The sequence below is a fragment of the Rattus rattus genome, chromosome 1 (genome assembly GCF_011064425.1).
Source record: "Rattus rattus isolate New Zealand chromosome 1, Rrattus_CSIRO_v1, whole genome shotgun sequence".
In the NCBI taxonomy this organism is placed as follows: Eukaryota; Metazoa; Chordata; class Mammalia; order Rodentia; family Muridae; genus Rattus; species Rattus rattus.
Window position 1 is genome coordinate 250,922,975 of NC_046154.1, and position 19,995 is coordinate 250,942,969.

At 46.5% G+C, this 19,995-nt stretch overlaps 1 protein-coding gene across 1 annotated transcript in view; it reads right to left on the reverse strand.

Moving 5' to 3' along the window:
- The window catches only part of Mrtfa (myocardin related transcription factor A), a 172,872-nt gene extending 156,433 nt beyond the window's left edge, over positions 1-16,439 (reverse strand). Inside the window, exon 1 of the mRNA XM_032918186.1 lies at positions 16,201-16,439. The gene's annotated coding sequence lies outside the window, so the exon portion shown is untranslated. The remainder of the gene's footprint in view (positions 1-16,200) is intronic.
- Positions 16,440-19,995: the final 3,556 nt, after the last annotated feature.

The following is a 19,995-nucleotide window of genomic DNA, read 5'->3' on the forward strand; positions in this document are numbered from 1 at the left end:
CCATGGAAATGAAGAGGCTGGAAAGATGTCCAGAAGCATGGCAGACAGAGTCCAGACTGCCCTGAGGCTGCTGAAGAAGTGCACGCATGGAAGATGAATTTGCAAGGGTCAAAAGCAGCAAAGCAGATGTGCAGCAGAGAAGGCACACAGTGTAGAGCATGCAAACATCCAACTGGGTGTGGTAGCACGAGCCTTTAATCTCAGGGTTCCACGGGCAGAGACTGGCAGATCTCTTGTGGGTTCCAGGTCAGCCAGAGTTCCACGGGGAGACCACGTCTCACAAAAGGTGAAACACTAGAAGACACAAACACCTCCACCAAGAGAAACCAGGACACAAACACCTTTCAGGGGGAAGGATAAGTGTAACGGGCACCTCCGGGAGACTAAGAAGGAAGTGAGGAGAAACAATCTGTATAAAGGAACATAGAGGCGAGCTGTCAGTAGTGGAACCTTCAAACACAGTAGCAAGATTTCTGAGTAACACGCGAAGTCCGCAGCCTAGCTTCACCCTTCTGCTTACGATAGCATGAGAGGAGAATAAACCGATGGCAGACATGTTAAATGAAGAACAGGACTAGGGCTGGAGAGAAGGCCCTGTGCTTGCTCTTGCTCCGTTGCAGAAGACCACATTAGGTTCCCAGCTACGCTGGTCAGCTCGCAACTGCCCAGAATCCCGCTGCAAGGGGTACGATGCCGCCTTCTAGCCCTCAAGGGCACCTGCACACAGATGGCATACATACAGACACACAAATATAATTAAAAACTTTAAATCTTTAAAAAAGAGAAAATAGGACTTGATGATATAGAAAATTCTCAGTTTATCTTGATCACAAAAGATGCTAAAATTAGAGATTCACTATTAAGAAAGCATTTGATGGAGAAAAAGCTAAGGGCGTGGCTGAACAACCTTTTACTAGGGTTAAAGACTGTGACTCATAGATTCCCTCTACCAACCCTAAGCAGAAGCTAAGAATAGAGATGAGATTATCCAGCAAGGCTCTATGGAGGACCCTCTTGACTAATAAGAATTCCTGAGATATACACAGGAGACCCACAAAGTTTCTAAGAATGCTTTATGAGCAGAAATACTGCAAGCTTGGGCTTAAAGGACAAAATGAAAGAAAGATCAATCATGTTAGAACTCCATGGGTGGAAGCACTGGTGGCTATCAGAATTCCACAGGGAAGAACCAGACTAATAAAACTACTCAAAACACTAACAAGGGGGGGACTTATTTTATTTAAAGAATACCTTTTTTACCCCCAAGACAGGGTTTCTTTGTGTCTGTAGACCAAACTCCATAGACCAGGCTGGCCTTAAACTCACAGAAATTCACCTGCCTGCCTCCCAAGTGCTCAAAGGTGTGCCACACTCCTGCCCAGCTAGTTAAAGAGGACTTACCATATTTATTGATTTTGTAGTATGGGACTGTGCCTATATGTGGGCACACACATACCACCACAGCATACATGTGGAGGTCAGAGGACAACTTTTAGGAGTCCATTCTCTCTTTCTAGCATGTGCGTCCTCAGAGATCAAACTCGGGTCATCAGGCATGGAGACAAGTGTCTTTACCATGACACCCCCATATCTGTGGCGCAGTGTTTTATAGTCAGGTACTATTCACAGTTCATCATCAAAGGAATCAGCAGGGCAGGAACTTGAAGGCAGGAGCTGATGCAGAGGCCATGGAGGGTGCTGCTTACTGGCTCGTTCCTTGTGATTTGCTCACTTATAGAACCCAGGACCACCAGCCCAGGGACGGCACCACCTACAATGGACGGGGCCCTTCCCCATCAATGACTAAGAAAAAAAATGCCTTACAGGCTTGCCTAGAGCACAATCTTATGGAGGCATTTTCTCAGTCTAGGTTCCCTACTCTCAGATGACCATAGCTTGTATCAAGTTGACATACAACTAGTCAGCAAACCCACAATTTTTCCTTAACATTTGTTTGCTATATATGTGTGCGCATGCATTCATGACACCACATGTGTGTGGACATCAGGACATCTTGAGGGACTGGGTTCTCTTTTACCATGTGAGTTCTGGGAATGAAATCCAAGCCATTAGACTTGAACGTAAGTGCCTTCATTTGCTGAGCCATCTAGTCAGTGCAGCAGGGAGGAAAGTGTAACATGGGTCTGAATACATTATGCTAAGTGAAATAAACCAACCTCAAGAGACAAATATATTATATGCCTCCATAAATATGAGGTACTTACAGCAGAAAAACCACAGCAACGGAGGCTAGAGAAATGGATCAGTGAGCAAAAGCACCTGCTATACAAGCAGAAGAACGCGACTTCAGACTCCAACACCCACAGAAAACGCTGGACGTGTGCACGTCTGCAATCCTAGTGCTACTGTGGGTATAGATGAGAGAACTACTCCGCCCTGAGGCAGGCGGCATCACTCCAGGTACACTGAGAGATCCTGGGTGGATGCAAAGAGATAGAGCAGGGCACAGAATGTCCTCCTCTGACCTCTGCACAGGCATGAGCACTGCGACACACTAGTGTGTACACAACACACATACATCGTAATGATAGTATAAGACTGATTGCCATGCTGGAGACAGAGGAGAAAGGGGAGTTGCCATTAGTGGCACAGAGCTGCAATTCTGCAAGATAAGGGGGCTCAGGGATGGAGGATGATGATGGACAGCTGCATAAGGACACCATAAGGACACGAATGTGCCCAACGTCACTAACAATACGCTAGAAAATAATGATGGTGGTAAACGTCAACTGTATTTTAAAATGCCTGAGGCCCTTTCATACTCTCCCCCCTCCTTCCCTACTTCCATCCTCCTGATGGAAACATTCCTAACTGCTATACTGTGCCTACTACACTTGTCCCCGGAGAACAGACATCTTCCCCTTTGATGATATCATGTTTTATTTTGGGGTCCTGCAATATGACTCAAGTAAAAGCACCTGCTACAAAACCTGACAATCTGAGTTCAATTCTTGGGAGCCACGTGGTGAAAGGAGAGCGGCATGTACTGCAAACTGCCTCTGAGCTCTACATTTGCACCACAGCACATGCATGCACGCATGCACGCATGCACACACACACACACACACACACACACACACACACACACACACACGCTAAATAAGTTTTAACCATTTTAAAGAACTAGCATCTTGGAGCTGCTGATGAACAAATGAGATTGCAGAGACATCAGCTCAGACTGAAGCTGTGTTGGGTTGAGATTTTCAGAGCCAGTGGAATGAATTAATGTATTTTACAGTGGGACAGAAAGGAACTTCTAGAGGCCACAGAACAAACTACAAGAGGTAAAAATGACCTCTAAATATGCCACATCCGAATTCTTATAACCAGTGACTGGAACTTTATAGCAAGGGGGTGGGGGAAAAGAAAGAGGAGGTGAATGTTTATAATTGAATTAAGGAGTTTGAAATGGGGGAGATCAGCCTGGATTGTCAGGTAGGCCCATGAGTCTAAACAGAGTCACAAGTCCTGTAAAAGAGGAGGAAGAAAGAACTCTGACAAAAACAGAGATAAAAGTAGTAAATACTTCAAGGCTAATATATATTGGACACTTCTATAAACCAAGGAATGCCAGTGGCCACCAGAAGTCCCTCACCTAAAGCTTCTGAAAGAATACAGCTCTCGTGACTTTGATTTTGACGGGAGAATCTGACGTCCCACATCCGACCTCCTGAACTGTAGAAGAACAGTGAATGCAGAGATCTGTCACAACACTGCAGCACATGACTTAACAGAGCCTGCTTGCACCAGGGGACGGTGGGGGAGGAAAGAAGTGATGTGGTTATGGACGTGTGTGTGTGTGCACTGAAGACAGAATTAACACTGGCTTCTGTGAAGCAGGAGACACTGAGGAGAGGACAAGGCTCTTGCCTCAAGTTAGCCACCTCATGAAACTAGGGAGAACCTGCTGACTCCACGACACCCGTGTCAGTGCAACCACAGTGAAAACTGTTTGGTTGACTGAGGCTGGACACAGAGAAAGAATTCTGATCACTGACTTTGATCACCATTCTGCTCTTTCTGGTTTTCTTACTAGCTGTATACTGTCCTTACCATGTCTAGCTCCAATCTTCTATACGTGAAAATTCAATAAGAACACACAGATCTGCAGGAAGTCGTGTTGAAGGGCAGGTATTTAGAACTCTGCCCTTTAAGCCTAGGGACAGGATCAGAAAACCGAGTTCCAGTCATCTGTTGACTGTTTACTGAGCACCTACTATAGGGCACGCCAGCCGCTATGCTGATGCTGGGCACACAGCAGCAGGAAAGAGATGGCTTTGGTCCCTAGCATCACAAAAGCTTACAGAAAAAGACAGACGTAAGGAACTGTGTGAGGGGTTGAAGATGGTGGCGATGTTAGTAAAGCACTTGCCTCCCAGCCGTGAGTGTGGGACTGTGAAAGGCAGCCTGGTTCCAAAGGCAGCCTGGTTCCTGGTTGAGCTAAGGCTTGAAACCCCGGTGACCCTGAAGGGAAGGTAGGAGCTTCGCCTGTTCCCAGGCACCAGGCCCCTGTCACTAGCCACAGCCCCCCATAGATTTGTGGTCATCAGTCACATATGGCAACATCCCAGCCCCTCCACAGGGAGAGGACATGACCATAGGTCACACAGGCTCAAGACAGATCTCCATTATAATGAGGTACCTAAAGGCCTGGAAGGCTTAGCCAATAACTTTCCTTCCCAGACACTCCTCCCTGCAAAAGGTATTTAATCTGAGGCCCACCCTGAGAAGTGGGGTACAGTTCTACTCATCCACTCTCCACCATGACAATAAACGCCTTAAAACCACTGACTGTCTCTTTTCATCAGGATCTGCCGTAGGGGAGCCAGAGAGGGCCTTCGCCTACAGAGCCACAGTCTAATCTCCTGTAGAAGGCCTCTCTGTGCTCCCAGTCACAGCCACCACCAAGTCCAAGCCCAGCCGTCATCAAGTCAAGAACTCTATCCCTGTTATGGGACCAGCCAGAGGCCCCTCCCCTCCCAGCATTCCCCCCATTTCCGGCTCCAGGCCAGATCCAGCCCATGGGCCCCCACTCTGTTCTCAGCTCTTCCACAACATTCAGCATTGCCTGGGTGTCTAAGAGTCTGAGAACCTGACAGACCCATCCTTGCAGGCCTGGTGACCCCTGCACTAGCTCTGGCTGTCCTGTGCCCCTGGAGAAGTGTCCCAGGGCTTCCCTACAGCCGACACCTTACCAGAGGCAGCATGGGGTAAGTGCAGTCACTTCTCTCATCCTGCCTCCCCGAGCAGCCCAACCCTGTGGTGGAGCAGACAGATGCCAGACCCAACAACCCCTACAGTGTGAGGACCTGAATTCACGCTTTAAAACCCATGTTTTATTTAAAAAAAAAAAAAAAAAAAAAAAAAAAAAAAAAAACTGGGCACAGTGACATATGCCTATAAGCCTAGCAGTGTGGAGATGATGGACTGCAGAGAGAGGCAAACTCCTGAAAGCTCACCAGCCAGCTAGTGGAGCCTTACGTGGCAACGTTCCAGACCAATAAGACCCTGTGGAAAACAAGAGGAAGGCACCCATGGGCCACCCATGGGCCACTCCTGGTTGTCAACTTGACTACATCTGGAATTAACTCAAACCTAAGTGGCTGGGCACACCTGTGAAAGATTTTTCTTAAATCACTTCAAGTAGGAAAGCCCACCTTTAACCCAGATCTTTTGAGGTGGAAGATACACCTTTAATCCGGGCACACCTTCTGCTGGCAGCCTATGTAAAGGACATGAAGGAGGAGGCCTGGCCCTCTGCCTGCTTGCTCTGGCTCTTGGGGCCAGTGTGCTCCTTCACTGGCATCAGACCCTCCGTCTCCAGAATACCAGCACGCACTGAAGGCCTCTGAGACAGCCGGTCTTGTGCACTGAAAAACTAGTGGATCCCTGGACCTCCCACTGGTAAAAGTCATCTTTGGACTAAGTGGACCACAACCTGTAAGCCACTCTAATAAATCCCCTTCGTGTGTGTGTGTGTGTGTGTGTGTGTGTGTGTGTGTGTGTGTGTGTAAGGGATATATATATATGTACATACATATGTATAGATCCATATACACACATATGCATATGTTCATGTGTATACATATAATGCACATATAGGTACATGTATGTTTATGTACACATTATATATGTGTGTATTACACACACACACACACACACACACACAGAGAAAGATTCATTTTTTAAGTTCTGTTCCTCTAGAGAACTCTGACTAATCCAGTACCTGAGGAATGAGACCATTATTCTTTGACCTTCATACAAATATGCATATATGCAACATACAAACAAACATGCACACACATGTGAAATAAACTTTTTTAAAAAGTGACTGGCAGGGGGTTGGGGATTTAGCTCAGTGGTAGAGCGCTTGCCTAGCAAGTGCAAGGCCCTGGGTTCGGTCCCCAGCTCCGAAAAAAAGAACCAAAAAAAAAAAAAAAAAAAAAAAAGTGACTGGCGGGGCTGGAGAGATGGCTCAGGTTAAGAGCACTGACTGCTCTTCCAGACATCCTGAGTTCAATTCCCAGCAATCACATGATAGCTCACAACCATCTGTAATGAGATCTGATGCCCTCTCCTGGTGTGTCTGAAGTACTCACACACATAAAATAAATATTTTTTTTTTAAAGTGACAGTGGTTAGTGCTACTAAAAAAACTCTAGTAGGGGCTAAGAAAAATAAACACTGCTTAGTTCTCACACCTGTCCTCTGAGGGAGGAAATGGAGACTCTAAACATTTAGTTCCCTTGCCCAGATCTCAAAGCTGGTAAACAGCAGGGTCAGGACAGAAAACAGGTGCGTGTAATCCCGTGCTGATCGCTGGGGAACCTGCTATGCAGAAAGGGCGGGAGAGCAATGAGAATGCTAGCTTTTGAGAGTTTCTGCTCTAGGAAGAGCTTTCTAAGTTTTCTACACTCACTCCATGAAGGTGAGTGTAGGAGAGCATTCAAAAAGCCCTTACCACTCTCCAAATAGAACAAAAGTTACACTATAATTAACTCAGTGCACCCAACAGGTTACTAGATATATTGGAAAGAAATCGCCATGAACAGCTTGCCCAAATTATGTCAGTTTTGAGCATTTTGGTTTATCTTCAGAATCAGCTTTTAGATAAATGTTTGAAGAAGAAAGCATCCTAACTGTGCCCCACCATTTCTGATTTAGAATAATTGCCTGATTCAATGTACAGAGATCAAGAGAGACAAAATGAACCATACCATCCTATGAACCTCTACTAAATTTATTTCATTTCAAAATTAACAACATGTTTTCATTTGCTGTACTTCATTCCAGGCCATCCTTTCTCACTTTAAAAAAAAAAAAAAAAAAAAAGTCTGAGCAGAAAGCAGCAGCAGCAGCAGTGAACCAGGTCACTGCATTTACAAAACACAGCAGCACTGCCTCTGATGAATGCCATGCCTTCAGAGATGCTTCTGCAGAGGTCTAAAGGGTGACACCTTACCTGGGACTCACACCCAGAGACCAAGGGAAGAAAACTTGGGACTCGAAGGCCAGGCTGGGCTAGCAAGTTCAAGGTCAGCTTAGGCTACGAAGCAAAACCTTGTCCCAATCAATCAAGATAAAAATACAATATAGCTGGTGTGGTGACAGACTACCTTAATCCCAGTATTCAGGAGGCAAAGGAAGGCTGATCCAAAACAGTAATCATCACTTACACCAAGGGTTTAAAAAGAAATAACTTTTGATTGATTGTTGTTTGGGGTCATTTGCTTGTTTTTGTTTTTGCGGGGTTTCTCTGTGTAACTCTGGCTAATCCGAGAACTCAGTCTGTAGACCATGCTGGCCTCAACTCAGAGAACTCAGGGATCCACTTGCCTCTACCTCCCGAGTGCTGAGATTAAAGGCCTGCACCACAGCCTCCAAACAAAATAACACATTTTTGACGTCTAAATTCCTGCCTCACCTCAGCTTTTTCCTTCTGAATCTCAAGCTGCCCAAGTTGGCCTCTCTTCCCCAGCACTAAAATTGTAAATATGTGACACCAGACCTGATCTATGTGATACTGGGATTGACCCCAAGAATTTGTGCATGCCAGGAAATGACAAAAAAAACTCTTCCAACTGAACTATACCCCTAACTCCTTCCACTCTATAAAGGCAAGACAGCACACATGTGGCAAACTCAAAAATATCCACTATCACTACATATAAAATCAAGCGCCAGGTACGGTAGTTCATGTCTGGATTCCCAGCACTTGAGAGGCTGAGAGAAGAGGTCTGCTGGGTGTTCTAAACTAGCCTAGGCTACCCAGTACAAGCTTCAGGCCAGCTTGGCCTATTGTGATAGACCCTATTTCAAAAAACTTTAAAAGTTAAGATTTACCCTTCAGGTGTGGCTTAGTGGTAGAATATCTGGCTAGCATGTACCTTGGGTTCAATCCACAATACTGCAATGGGAAGAAAACTGAAGTGTCAGACATCATCAACACCAAAGGCACACGGTAGATCCTAAAGTGTGAAGACAGGAAAACGTTCCAAGTCCCGGTGAATTCTTGTGGTAGTGAAAGTATGTACAAACTAACCATGACAGAGGGACGCGGGCATCACTTACACAATGTACAATTAAAAAGACACTGAAACACTAACAAAAAAATTCTAAAAATGTGGACATTATAGTACGCCCATATTTGGTTAAGTATTTATTGAGCAGTTGAAGATGGGAAGCCCTCACTGCAGGAATGATAACTAAACACATAGAAGGAATGTGGCCAGGAGAGCCTTGAAAGTTACATCACCTTGACTATTGTCACAAAGAACCCTCACTGTGACATTTCTCACTAACCAGGCAGAGACTGCATAGGGACTCAGAGACGAGGCTGGCAGCCAGTACAGCTCATTAACTCAGGCACTAAGACTGTGACCTTCCTGAGCTTGCTCCTCTCTCAGCACTTATGTCACAGAACTGCTGGTCAGAGCTGACGAGAACTGATGACCATCACACAATCCCCTAGAGAGGAAGAGTCATTCTAGTGCTGCCTTCAAGCCTTTTGCAATCATTTATTTTTATTTTATGGCATCGGTGTTTTGCTTGTATGTATGTCAGTGTGAGGGTGTCAGATCTTAGTTATAAGCTGCCATGTAGGTGCTGGGAATTGAACCTGGGTCCTCTAGAAGAGCAGTCAGTGCTCTTAACCGCTACGCCATGTCATCAGCCCCCCCAGCCCTTAAACTTTTGATGTAACTTAATTGGCTACTGGTCTTGGGAAAGTCAGACATTTTTTATATTATACCCATTATGATTCAAGTTTTTAATATTTGAGCAAAAATGTCAAAGACCTGTAAACAACACATCTATATTCAAATTCAATTTAAAGACCGAAGAACACTCTAGGTTTCAAAATGAACTATGTAAAGCAGTAACCCCAGCACTTGGAAAGCACGGGTAGGAGGGTCAAGAGTTCAAGGCTAAATTCAGCCATATTTTAACCTTAAGGTCAATCTGGAGTTTAAAAAAAAAATCCATGTTTCGCTCCATCAGGTCTCATTTGCAAGAGATTCCTAATTGTGTAATAGTGAGGGTCCAGCATGGTGGGGCGCTCCTTTAATCCCAGAACTTGAGAGGCAGAGGCAGAGGCAGAGGCAGAGGCAGAGGCAGAGGCAGAGGCAGGGCAGAGGCAGAGGCAGAGGCAGAGGCAGGTGGGCAGAGGCAGAGGCCAGAGGCAGAGGCAGAGGCAGAGGCAGAGGCAGAGGCAGAGGCAGAGGCAGAGGCAGAGGCAGAGGCAGAGGCAGAGGTAGAGGCAGAGGTTGAGGCAGAGGCAGAGGCAGAGGCAGGGGCAGGGCAGAGGCAGAGGCAGAGGCAGAGGCAGAGGCAGAGGCAGAGGCAGAGGCAGAGGCAGAGGCAGAGGCAGAGGAGGCAGAGGCAGAGGCAGAGGCAGAGGCAGAGGCAGAGGCAGAGGCAGAGGCAGAGGCAGAGGCAGAGGCAGGCTCTGCGTTCCAGGCTGGCCTGGTCTACAGAGGCAGTTCCAGGGCTACACAGACAGACCCTGTCTTGACACCCCCTCCTCCCCAAGAAAAGAGTGAGGGGCAACAAACCAAACACAAAAATAAGATATTTAAAAAGAAAGGGGACTTTTCAGAGCACTCCTTCCAAGGACTGCTCAGTGCTCTCGTCACTGGGTCCACGTACCTTAACCATGGTGGGGGAGTGGCCCAGATTCAGTCATTGGACCCTCAAATCACTTCATCTACGAAACTACACCATGAGAAAGTTGAACTTCAACAACTACAGAATTGAGACCACTTCAGGAGTTCCCTCCTGGCACCGTGGCAGGGCGCCCAATTTCTGCCTTAACATCTGCAGACAACGAGTCTAATATAGTCCCTCTTCTGAGAGGACAGAGTTAAGGTGTGGTGGCTCAGGCCTATAATCTTAGCATTTGGAAGGTAGAAGCAGGAGGATCAGCAAACAGGATACTGGAGAAATGGCAGCAGGCCTATGTTTGAAGCACACAGATCGTGTCACATAAAAATATCTGTCCAGGTATCCTTGTCACACACAAAAATTAAGTAAAATAAAAATCTGACCCACATTTTCCTGTTAGACAAAATCACATCTTTGTGGTTTGAAAGACCCAGAACATTTAATCCATTTCTATTTCCACGAGTTAGTTTCAGCCTGAGGCAACCTATGGAAAAGGACTAATGTCTGTGAGGGGTTTCTTCCTTCATGGGGGAAGAAGGAGAGAGTGTCACACTATCTGTTCTTTCAATTCCTAAACCTCTACACTCCATACTGGCAGCATCTTTTGCTCTAACTTTCTATGCCTTTGAATTCCCCTCACATCAACCTCTCCTGAAGCGTTAGCCACACCTGTTCTCATCCTATGCACTTTCGCCTCTCATTTCTTTTCCAGTACTTCTAAGTACTGCATCTGGCTGAGCCCATTCTGCAGAAGGATGACTCAGCCATTCAAAGGACAGTCTGAGGGAAATACACACCTTTAGCAAGCAACTGTGCTCTTACTTTTACTGTGCAGCTAAACTCAATAAAGTGCTGGGGGGTGGGTGTGGTGGTGTATACCTCTAATCCCAACACCCAGGAGCTAGAAGCAATGGCTCTTGAGAGTTCAAAGTCAGCCTGACTACACACTGAGTTCCAGGACAAGAGCCTGTTTCAAATAAAGTAAACAAACCAGCCCTGCACTCTACTTTGCAAAGTTAGAATTATCTATCCTATGGGAGGCAGCGAGATGGGTCAGGGGTAAAGGCATCTTACCACCAAGTCTTGACAACCTAGGTTCAATCTCCAGGACCCACAGGTGGAAAGAAAAAAAATAAACAAACTCATGCAAGTTGTCCCTGGCCACAGAAACAGACAGACAAGGTGAACTAGAAAAACAAAGCAAAGTACCAATAGTTGACATTTAAATGCCTCCTTCTGAATAAAAAATTGACAGTCATTCATTCATCTTTCGGACTCCAGCCTCATGCACTCAGGTCAACATATATGCCACTGCCAAGAACATAAATCATGACAATGAGATGGAAAGTAATTCTGAGAGGCTCATACTTGTTTAACCCCATTTTAACAATATAAAGTCTATACCATCTTCATCCCCATTTTACAGCTCGTGAGGTCACAAAAAAAAAAAAAAAAAAAAAAAGACAGAAGCAAGACCATCAGCCACAGAACTACAAGTGGGGCCACTGCTTCAGCCCAGCCAGCCTGACTCCAGTATTTACATTAACTATTAATACCCGTCAGCTGCTTGTCCACCATTCTGATAAAGTTATTTTCTCCAGTATCAGACAAGCAACTCCACCTCACTCTACAGAGAAAACAAAATATTTGCCCTTCATGTTAATGGTGACAGGCTGTTTAAAATGTCCCATGTACACTGAGGGTGTGGCTCGGCGGGACAATACCTACTCATCTAGCACTCGTGAGGCCCTGGGTCCTAATTTCAGCATCTCAGAATCCTTACCTCTTGGCATCCATTTATATCATCCCCTCCCACAATGTGTACGAAAGAGGACACTGGAGAAGTTATGGTATGTGCCTTCTAAACCTAACGCACAAACCCAGGAGAGCGAACGCTCAGTAAACTGTGGGAAAGGCCCTGTGAGGAGGAACTGAGTCAACCCCCTAGAAAGCCTGCGTGCACCAAATGGTCAGCTACACCGGCAGTCACAGTGGAGGATGATCCACCAGCCTGAGTTAAGCTTTCAGATAACCACACCATCACTTAACATGTTGCAGTCTCTTTCAAGACCCTGACCCACTCAGCCAAGCTGCTCTCAAATACCTGACTCACAGGAGACAGAAGCAGGCAGATCTCATGAGTTCAAGGCCAGCCTGGTCTACAGAATGAGTCCCAGGACAGCCAGGGCTACCCTGTCTTGAAACACTCCTCAGCTCCCCCAAAAAGAATAGTGATGTGTTCATTGATTTTCTTGTTTAGGGGTTTGGTGGGTTGTTTTGTGTGGTTCTCTTTTAATATGTACGCATGTGTGAATGTAGTGTGTAAGTAGGTGCACAAGTATGCAGAGACCAGAGACTGTTTTCTGAGATCTGCTGCTGCTCTCTGCCTTATGCCTTTGAGGCAGGGCCTCTCCCTGAGCGTGAAGCTTGTCCACCCCCAACACCCCACTCCAGACTGGAAGCCCCAGTGGTCCTCTGTCTGCCTCTGCCTCGTTCTGGGGTCACTGGCATTGGTGGGACCATGCCCAGTTTGTTTCATAGGTGCTGAAATCCAAACCTGGGTCTCCTCTTGTTTCTACCTTTCCAGTTTTGTTTTGTTTTCTTGAGAAAAGCTGCCCTGGAACTCCCATCTTTCTGGCTTGGGTTTCTGAACTATGGAACGATAGGGGTAAGTCACCATGCCCACTAAGTTTCCTTGGTTTCCAGACTGCAATAAGACCTCTTGCATTGACACTGACCACCTTCCTTCCTCTGTGCGTCCATCTTTAGTCAGGCCTTATGCTCACCCCATGTCTGCAATCAACAATGTACTCCTTTTCTTTTTCAAAGGCCTTCTAATTAAAATCCCACAGAAAGCAGGGCACAGTGGCACACGGCCGTAATCCCAGCATTCTGGAATGACATTGGCAAGTGAATTTCTGAGTTTGAGGCCAGCCTGATCAACGTAGTGAGTTCCAAGACAGCAAGAGCTACAGTGAGAGCTACACCGTGACACTTTGTCAAAAAAAAAAAACAAAAAACAAAAAAAAAAAAACCCTCAACTTTAGTATTTTCTCAGGCAGGAGACAAATGTTCTATACAGAGTAAATATTTAATTCATGTTTATAAATTTTATATTCATCGGGTTTTGCAGAGCATCTACTATGTCCCAAGAAGAGCCTTTGAGGCTAGGAATGAAAGAAAGCAAGCTGAGCACGCAGTACTGTACTGTGGCCCTAGTTAGTCAGGAATCCAGTGCAGAAGACGGCAAGACCCATCCTGAACAATACATCAAGAGCCTTCCTCAAGACGGGAATGGAAGGGAGAGAAGGTGAAGCTGGATATGGCGGCTCATATGTATCTGCAGCACTTAGGGTCTGGAGCAGGGGGAGAGTGCCCTGAGTGCTAGGGTCCACACCACAGTAGGTTCCAAGTCAGTCTAGGTTACAAGAAGGACATCTGTCTCAAAAACCAAAGGGTTGGTAGAGTGTTCTAGCAAGCATGAGGCCGTGTGTTCAAACACCAGCCCTGAGAGGGGGCGAAAGAGTCTTTTATATAGTGGGCATCAAAGAATGCTATAAACAGTGGTTCTTAACCTTCCTAATAGTTCGGCCCTTTAATTCTTCATGTTGTGGTGACCCTCAACCATAGAATGATTTTTGTTGCTACTTCATTACTGTGATTTTGCTACTGTTATGAATTGTAATTAAATATTTTTGGAGGAGGTTTGCTAAAGGTTGAGAACCACTGTTATAGACTATTAGGTTTCCTTCCTTTTGTCTGGCCCAAGTGCTCATAAGTGCCTTTGGAAAATGTCAGGAAGCCAAGCTCAGTTTCTTCTATCTGGGGTGGTCTTTATCTTGTTCAGAGGAATTAAGATGCATCTCAAATATCACCTTCTCTTTAAACTTTCCCATCAATTCATTAATAAAAAGAAAAAGCTGTCTTGACATTCTCCTACAATTCTGGGTTTGCACCTAGACTTTATTTCGTCTTCTTATAACCACCTGTCACACTTTCTGCCCCTCCAGACCAATGACCATATCTGACTTACCTTGATCTCAGCTCAGAAAAACACCTGGCACATTACATGCCTGGAACAAAAAGTCTGCTGAATGACTAAATGAAGTTATTACTTCAGAAGAATCCATAATTACTACTGGGTGACCCAAACTTTATGGTTTTGCCCTTTATGGGCTAAGATCCTGTTTTATACTTTTCTGAGTCCCTCCCTCGCAGCATTTGGCAGAGTATTAAGGACATGGGAAATCTGCAATAAATACTTTTAGATGATGAGAGACACATTACACTTCTCTCTCTCTCTCTCTCTCTCTCTCTCTCTCTCTAATATTAAAACAACAAAAAAACAAAAACAAAAAAAACCCCAAAACAACAACAACAAAAAAAAAAACAAAACCTTAGCCCTAGTGACTCTAGAAACCCTTGTTAAACAGGACACTTCTCAAAACTACTGACAAAGAATTGAAGGAAATGCTAGCCCTGGACAACAGACATTTTTCTTTGGGTATCTCTCTGAAAAAAGCAGTAACAGTCTGCTTCTTTCTAAGGTGTAGGCCTTTAATCCCAGCACTCCGAAAGCAGAGGCAGGCAGAAGTCTGTGGATTCAAGGCTAGCCTGGTCTACTTAGTAAGTTCCGGGTCAGTCACAGCTGCACAGTAAGACCCCACTTTAGGAAATAGAACAGTTAACTATTAAAAGCCTTTTGATTTGCTATGACAAACACCAGTATATGAAGCTCGGTTTAACTTTCAGCCAAGGGTTCCCCTCCCTACCATGATGGGGCTGTGGGCCAGTTGGCTGTACCATTTCACGCCTGGAAGGCGGTTCATTTTCAACAATAAAACTTCATAAGTGAACCTTTTTTGTTGGACGGGGCTTCTACAGTAAGCCCTTAAGTTTCACTTCTGGAACATAAAGATCGGGCTGCAGGCTTTAGCTTCAGACTTCAAAAACTTAAAATTTGGGGGCATTCCGGACACTTTTTGGATTTTAAAACTATGCACACCCATGAAGCACTGGTGTAATCTCATCATATTTAAGTTATGAGGTTCATGTTCTTAGTCTTCACACATTTTATGCCAAGTATGCTGGCAAACAGTAAACTGACCACCAATATGCCCTTTGGTTATGCCATTTAACAAAGAGAAATCCTGACAAAGACAAGCTGCGCTGTGCTTACACACCTATCCTGCAGTTCTCAACATCAGAATACTTGTCTCTTCTTGGAACCCTTCCTTGTATGTGCTGAACACCGTGTCAAGCATTTTATGCGAATTCTTTCATTTACTACCTACATTCCAATGTAATAGGTATTGCTAGTTTCATTTTCTAGATAAGCAATCTAAGCATGGGTTTGATAATCTAACAAGAAAAGCTCCAGAACTAACCACTCTATAGTATTATTAGTATTTTCTTATGGAGCAAGGAGGGCGGAAGTCATCAAAGGTACAGACAGTCAAAATAGTCACAGTCTCACACACACACACACACACACACACACACACACACACACACACACACACACACGAGACGGACACTTCTTTGGCGGTCAAGTTTCAAATCTGCGGAGCCCTGCTGACCTGCAGACACCCATGCTGCTATACGGTCGTCAGGTCCAGGTGACCATTCTTGCCGTGAGAAGCCTGAGGATTGCACCTGGATCCTCCAGGTTTGCACAAGGGCCGGGAGAAAGCGCCCGACCGGTCCCAAACAGATTGCACACACTCGGGGAGCACCCAGGGCGGGAACCTAGCTGCTCCCTAGCAAGCACAGCCACGCAAGGCGGTGCACAGGTGCACCGTCGCACCCGACTGCCAGGCCGAGTGACCAGGGCTTTGCGACCCCAGCCCCTAGGGAAAGGGCGGGACGGGAGTGGAGGACTGCAGGAGGCAGTCCCGGGCTCAGAGCCCGCAGCGCCGGGCCAGTCCAGGGCGCACACGGAAGGGTCGCAGGGAGAAAGGATGCTCGAGCGGGGCGGGGCCGGTGGGGGAGGGGGACCCTGCCCGAACTCTCACTCACCGCCTCGTTCGCCTCCTGGCCTGGGCTCCGCGGCTCGCCCCACTCCGGTGCCAGCCGCTCACGTATCCTCCCGAGCCTCAAGGACCAGTCAGGCTGCACCAAGATGGGGAGAGGTCCGCACGAGCCGAGGGAGCGTGGCTAGCGAGAACGAGGGGGTGGGGAGGGTGGGACGGTCGTTCTCGCCGCCGGGGACACCGCAGACACGACCGCTGCCGGCTCTACTCAGCCACGGAAGCTACGGGCCCTCCCACCACACTGGGTCCCGCCTCCGCCCCACCCCCACCTGGGAGCGACAGCCGTGTCGACCAATCAGAAACCTAGCGCCGTCAGGGCTGGCCCGACTTAGGGGGCGTTCGCCGAAGGAAGAGGAACGAGGAAGGCTAGTACGGCGGCGCGACTTCCTGTGACTGACAGCATAGCGCAACCAATCAGTAACTGAAAGATGACTTCATTGCTGAGGAAAGTCTGGAACTGGCGGAGATGATGCCAGGAGGTGGGAGGTCGGCGATGAGCCGGGGGCGGAGTCTGGGTCTTAAAGTGACCGTAACCCATCTGATCACCCTGTCAAAGGAAGGGTGACCGCGGAGCTACCCAGGGTTCGGTGCCCAGCCTGGAGGTTTACTGCAAAAATCCTGCAGCCTTCATCTCGGCCCTTCCGCCTGTTTTTGCTCCGCGGAGACTCCCTCGTCAATTATTCCACATTCACATTTCCCGAAAGGAGACAATAAATTCCGCTCTGGCATGGAGCCTGAATTCTATCATGTCCCTGCCCTTTCGTGGACAAGCGCTTTCTTTCTCTGAGTCAGTTCTCCTCTGATAAAAGGACCGACACCTACCTTCCTAGAATGATGAGATTATATATCAACAGCGAACGTACTTGCAACTGGAGGAAAAGGGCTGAATGAACCCAGAAGATTTTATATGGCGCCCCACTGCACTAAACGAATCTGGGCGGCTCTTCCAACTTTAAAATTCTGAACTGCGGGTGTGTAGCCAAAAGTGGTGTGTGTGTGTGTGAGAGAGAGAGAGAGAGAGAGAGAGAGAGAGAGAGAGAGAGAGAGAGAGAGAGAGAGAGAGAGAGACCATAACTCAAACATTTGAAGAGACTGCCTACTAAAGAGGTGAGACAGTTAAGCAAGGCCCACCCCTTTCTGGAACACCACCCCTTACCCCAACAAAAGGAGAGAGCGCTAAAAAGGAGAAATAATTCGGACTTGGTGCCGTGGCATTTGCGAAACACTTTCCCTGGGGAGATATAAACAAGGGTCTAGCTCCTCCTTTTAGGGAGGATAAACCGAAGTAAGATTGCCCCAAATCCAACCTGGAAAACCAATGAGTTTATTGGGCTTACGAAGAAAGCATGGCTGGCCCTTAAAGCAGCGGGATCACCAAAAAGTTGCACCCCAGCATGGATGATGATGTCCTCATGTGCTGCGCACACAGTTCAGTTAAACTTCCAGAGACTACACACTCTAGCCAGGTCACAAGAGGGCAATCAGGAGGGAGGGGAAACAGGAAGGATAAGCTGGAGGAAGTAACTGGGATCCAATGAAGGCTCAATGACCCTCCCCAAATCCCTCCTTCAATGCAGGAACACCCACAGTCAACAAGTCCAATGTTGAGGGTCTCTTGCAAGATAGCTGTATGTTTAGAGGACAGTGCTGCTGGACACAGGGGAAAGGAAGGGCGGTACCCTCACTGAAGGTTCTGGAGAACCAGAGTCGCCAGGGTGGGAGGAGGAGGTAACACTGTAGAAGAAAAAACCCACAGGGGCATCCTAACGGTCTTGGGAAGGCACAGTGACTGAAAGGAGGTAACTCATGTTACATCTCAGACAGAATTATTCTGTTGGCTTCCGTTCTCCCCCCGGAGGTCTCCCAGACTGCTCACTGATGTGTGGTTCTGTTGGGCAGCAAGGAGGAGGTGCAACTCTTTCTATCCACTGCAGTAAGCCAACCGGGCCCTGAGTAATTCCCAATTATTCATCTGTAAGTCAGCTTCAAGTTCCGTACCACGTGTCTCATCAGACAACCTTGGAGGTAGGCCAGATCCTGTGGCCCCTTAATCACACCTTCCCTCCCAAGATAAAAAAAAAAAATTCCACAAAGCTCTAACAAAATCACATATTCAATAACTATGTGCTATATAAACACAAATTTTAAATGAAATATATATTTTATATATATAAAACATGGTCTCATGTATCCCAGCTGTCCTCTAACTTGCTATTTAGACAAGGATGACTTTGAACTTATGACCCTCCTGTTTTCATCTCCTAGGTACTGGGATTTTGAGCACTCATCCCCGCACCCTGTACAACTCATTCCTTCTTGAGTAAGACACCAAGGGGTGAGACAGAGGAGATTTGGTAAAGCATAGCCTTGGGGTACCTGTGCTAAGTGGGGAGAAGCTAAGGCAATGTTTGAGAGACTTCCACACTAGGCTAGGTCCTGACTAACAGATGACACATGCACCCTCAGAGGAGAAAGTCCTCCAGCCTGGAATTACCGGTGTGGTAAAGATTTCTCCAAGATAAGCCCAGGGCAGGGCATTCTGGATATTGTCCACAAAGAGACAACCCTGGTGTAAAAGCTGAGGCGAAAAAGAACCACAACCATACGTTATGAGTTACTGGAAGAGCAGTGTGTTCATTCATGTCTGTCTGCAGGGCAAGCACCTATGAACTGACAAGCCCGCCACCTTACAAATAATCCTGTTCTTCCGTGAACGACTTGCATTTTTTATTATATATATTTTGTGTGTCTATACATGTGTTTATATATGTGTGTACATATATTTGTATATATATTCAAAGGACTGTGTTTTCTTATTTATATTATTTAATGTACGTAGGTGTTTTGCCTACACTTTTATCTCTGCACCATGATCATGCCTGATGCTCTCAGAGGCCAGAAGAGGGTGTCAGATCCCCTGACACCAAAATTACAGATGTTGTGAGCCACTATGTCAGTGCTAGGAACTAAACTCAGACCCTTGGAAGAGCAGCCAGTGCTCTTAACCCCTGAACCGTCTCTCCACACATTAAAAAATACTTTTAAAAATTATACAGAGGAGCTGGAGAGATGGCTCAGTGGTTAAGAGCACTGACTGCTCTTCCAGAGGTCCTGAGTTCAATACCCAGCAACCACATGGTGGCTCACAACCATCTGTAATGGGATCTGATGCCCTCTTCTGGTGTGTCTGAACAGCTACAGTGCACTCATATAAATAAAATAAATAAAAAATATTTTTTAAAAAACTACACGGAATATGTCTACGTCTACGACTTTCCCAGTTCCTACCCGTCCCCAATACAATGGGGTTATAGTCCCGTTTCTTGTTATTGTCCCTTAGATGGCAGCTGACTGGAAGTGGACATTCTTCATTTTGTCAGGACCTCTGGGAGATATGTGTCATTTTTGTTCTTCTAGCTAGCATTCTCTGTCTGTCTCTGTCTCTGTCTCTGTCTGTCTTCGTCTGTCTCTGTCTCTCTCTTTCTCTGTCTCTCTGTATGTATGTCTGTCTGTCTGTCTCTCAAACCCTCTTCCTTACCCTCTGTCCCTGTGCTGTCATGGGAAAGGCTTCATCACTCACATTGCAAGAACAAACCTATGCTCCAGCCAGTCTTGACAACCACTGCAGTATTTATTGCTACAACCATCACCACCATCACCACTACCACCATCACCACCACCACCACCACCACCACCATCACCACCACCACCACCACCACCACCACCCCACCACCACCACCACCACCACCACCACCAACCAACCACCAAAAATAAAGGGGTT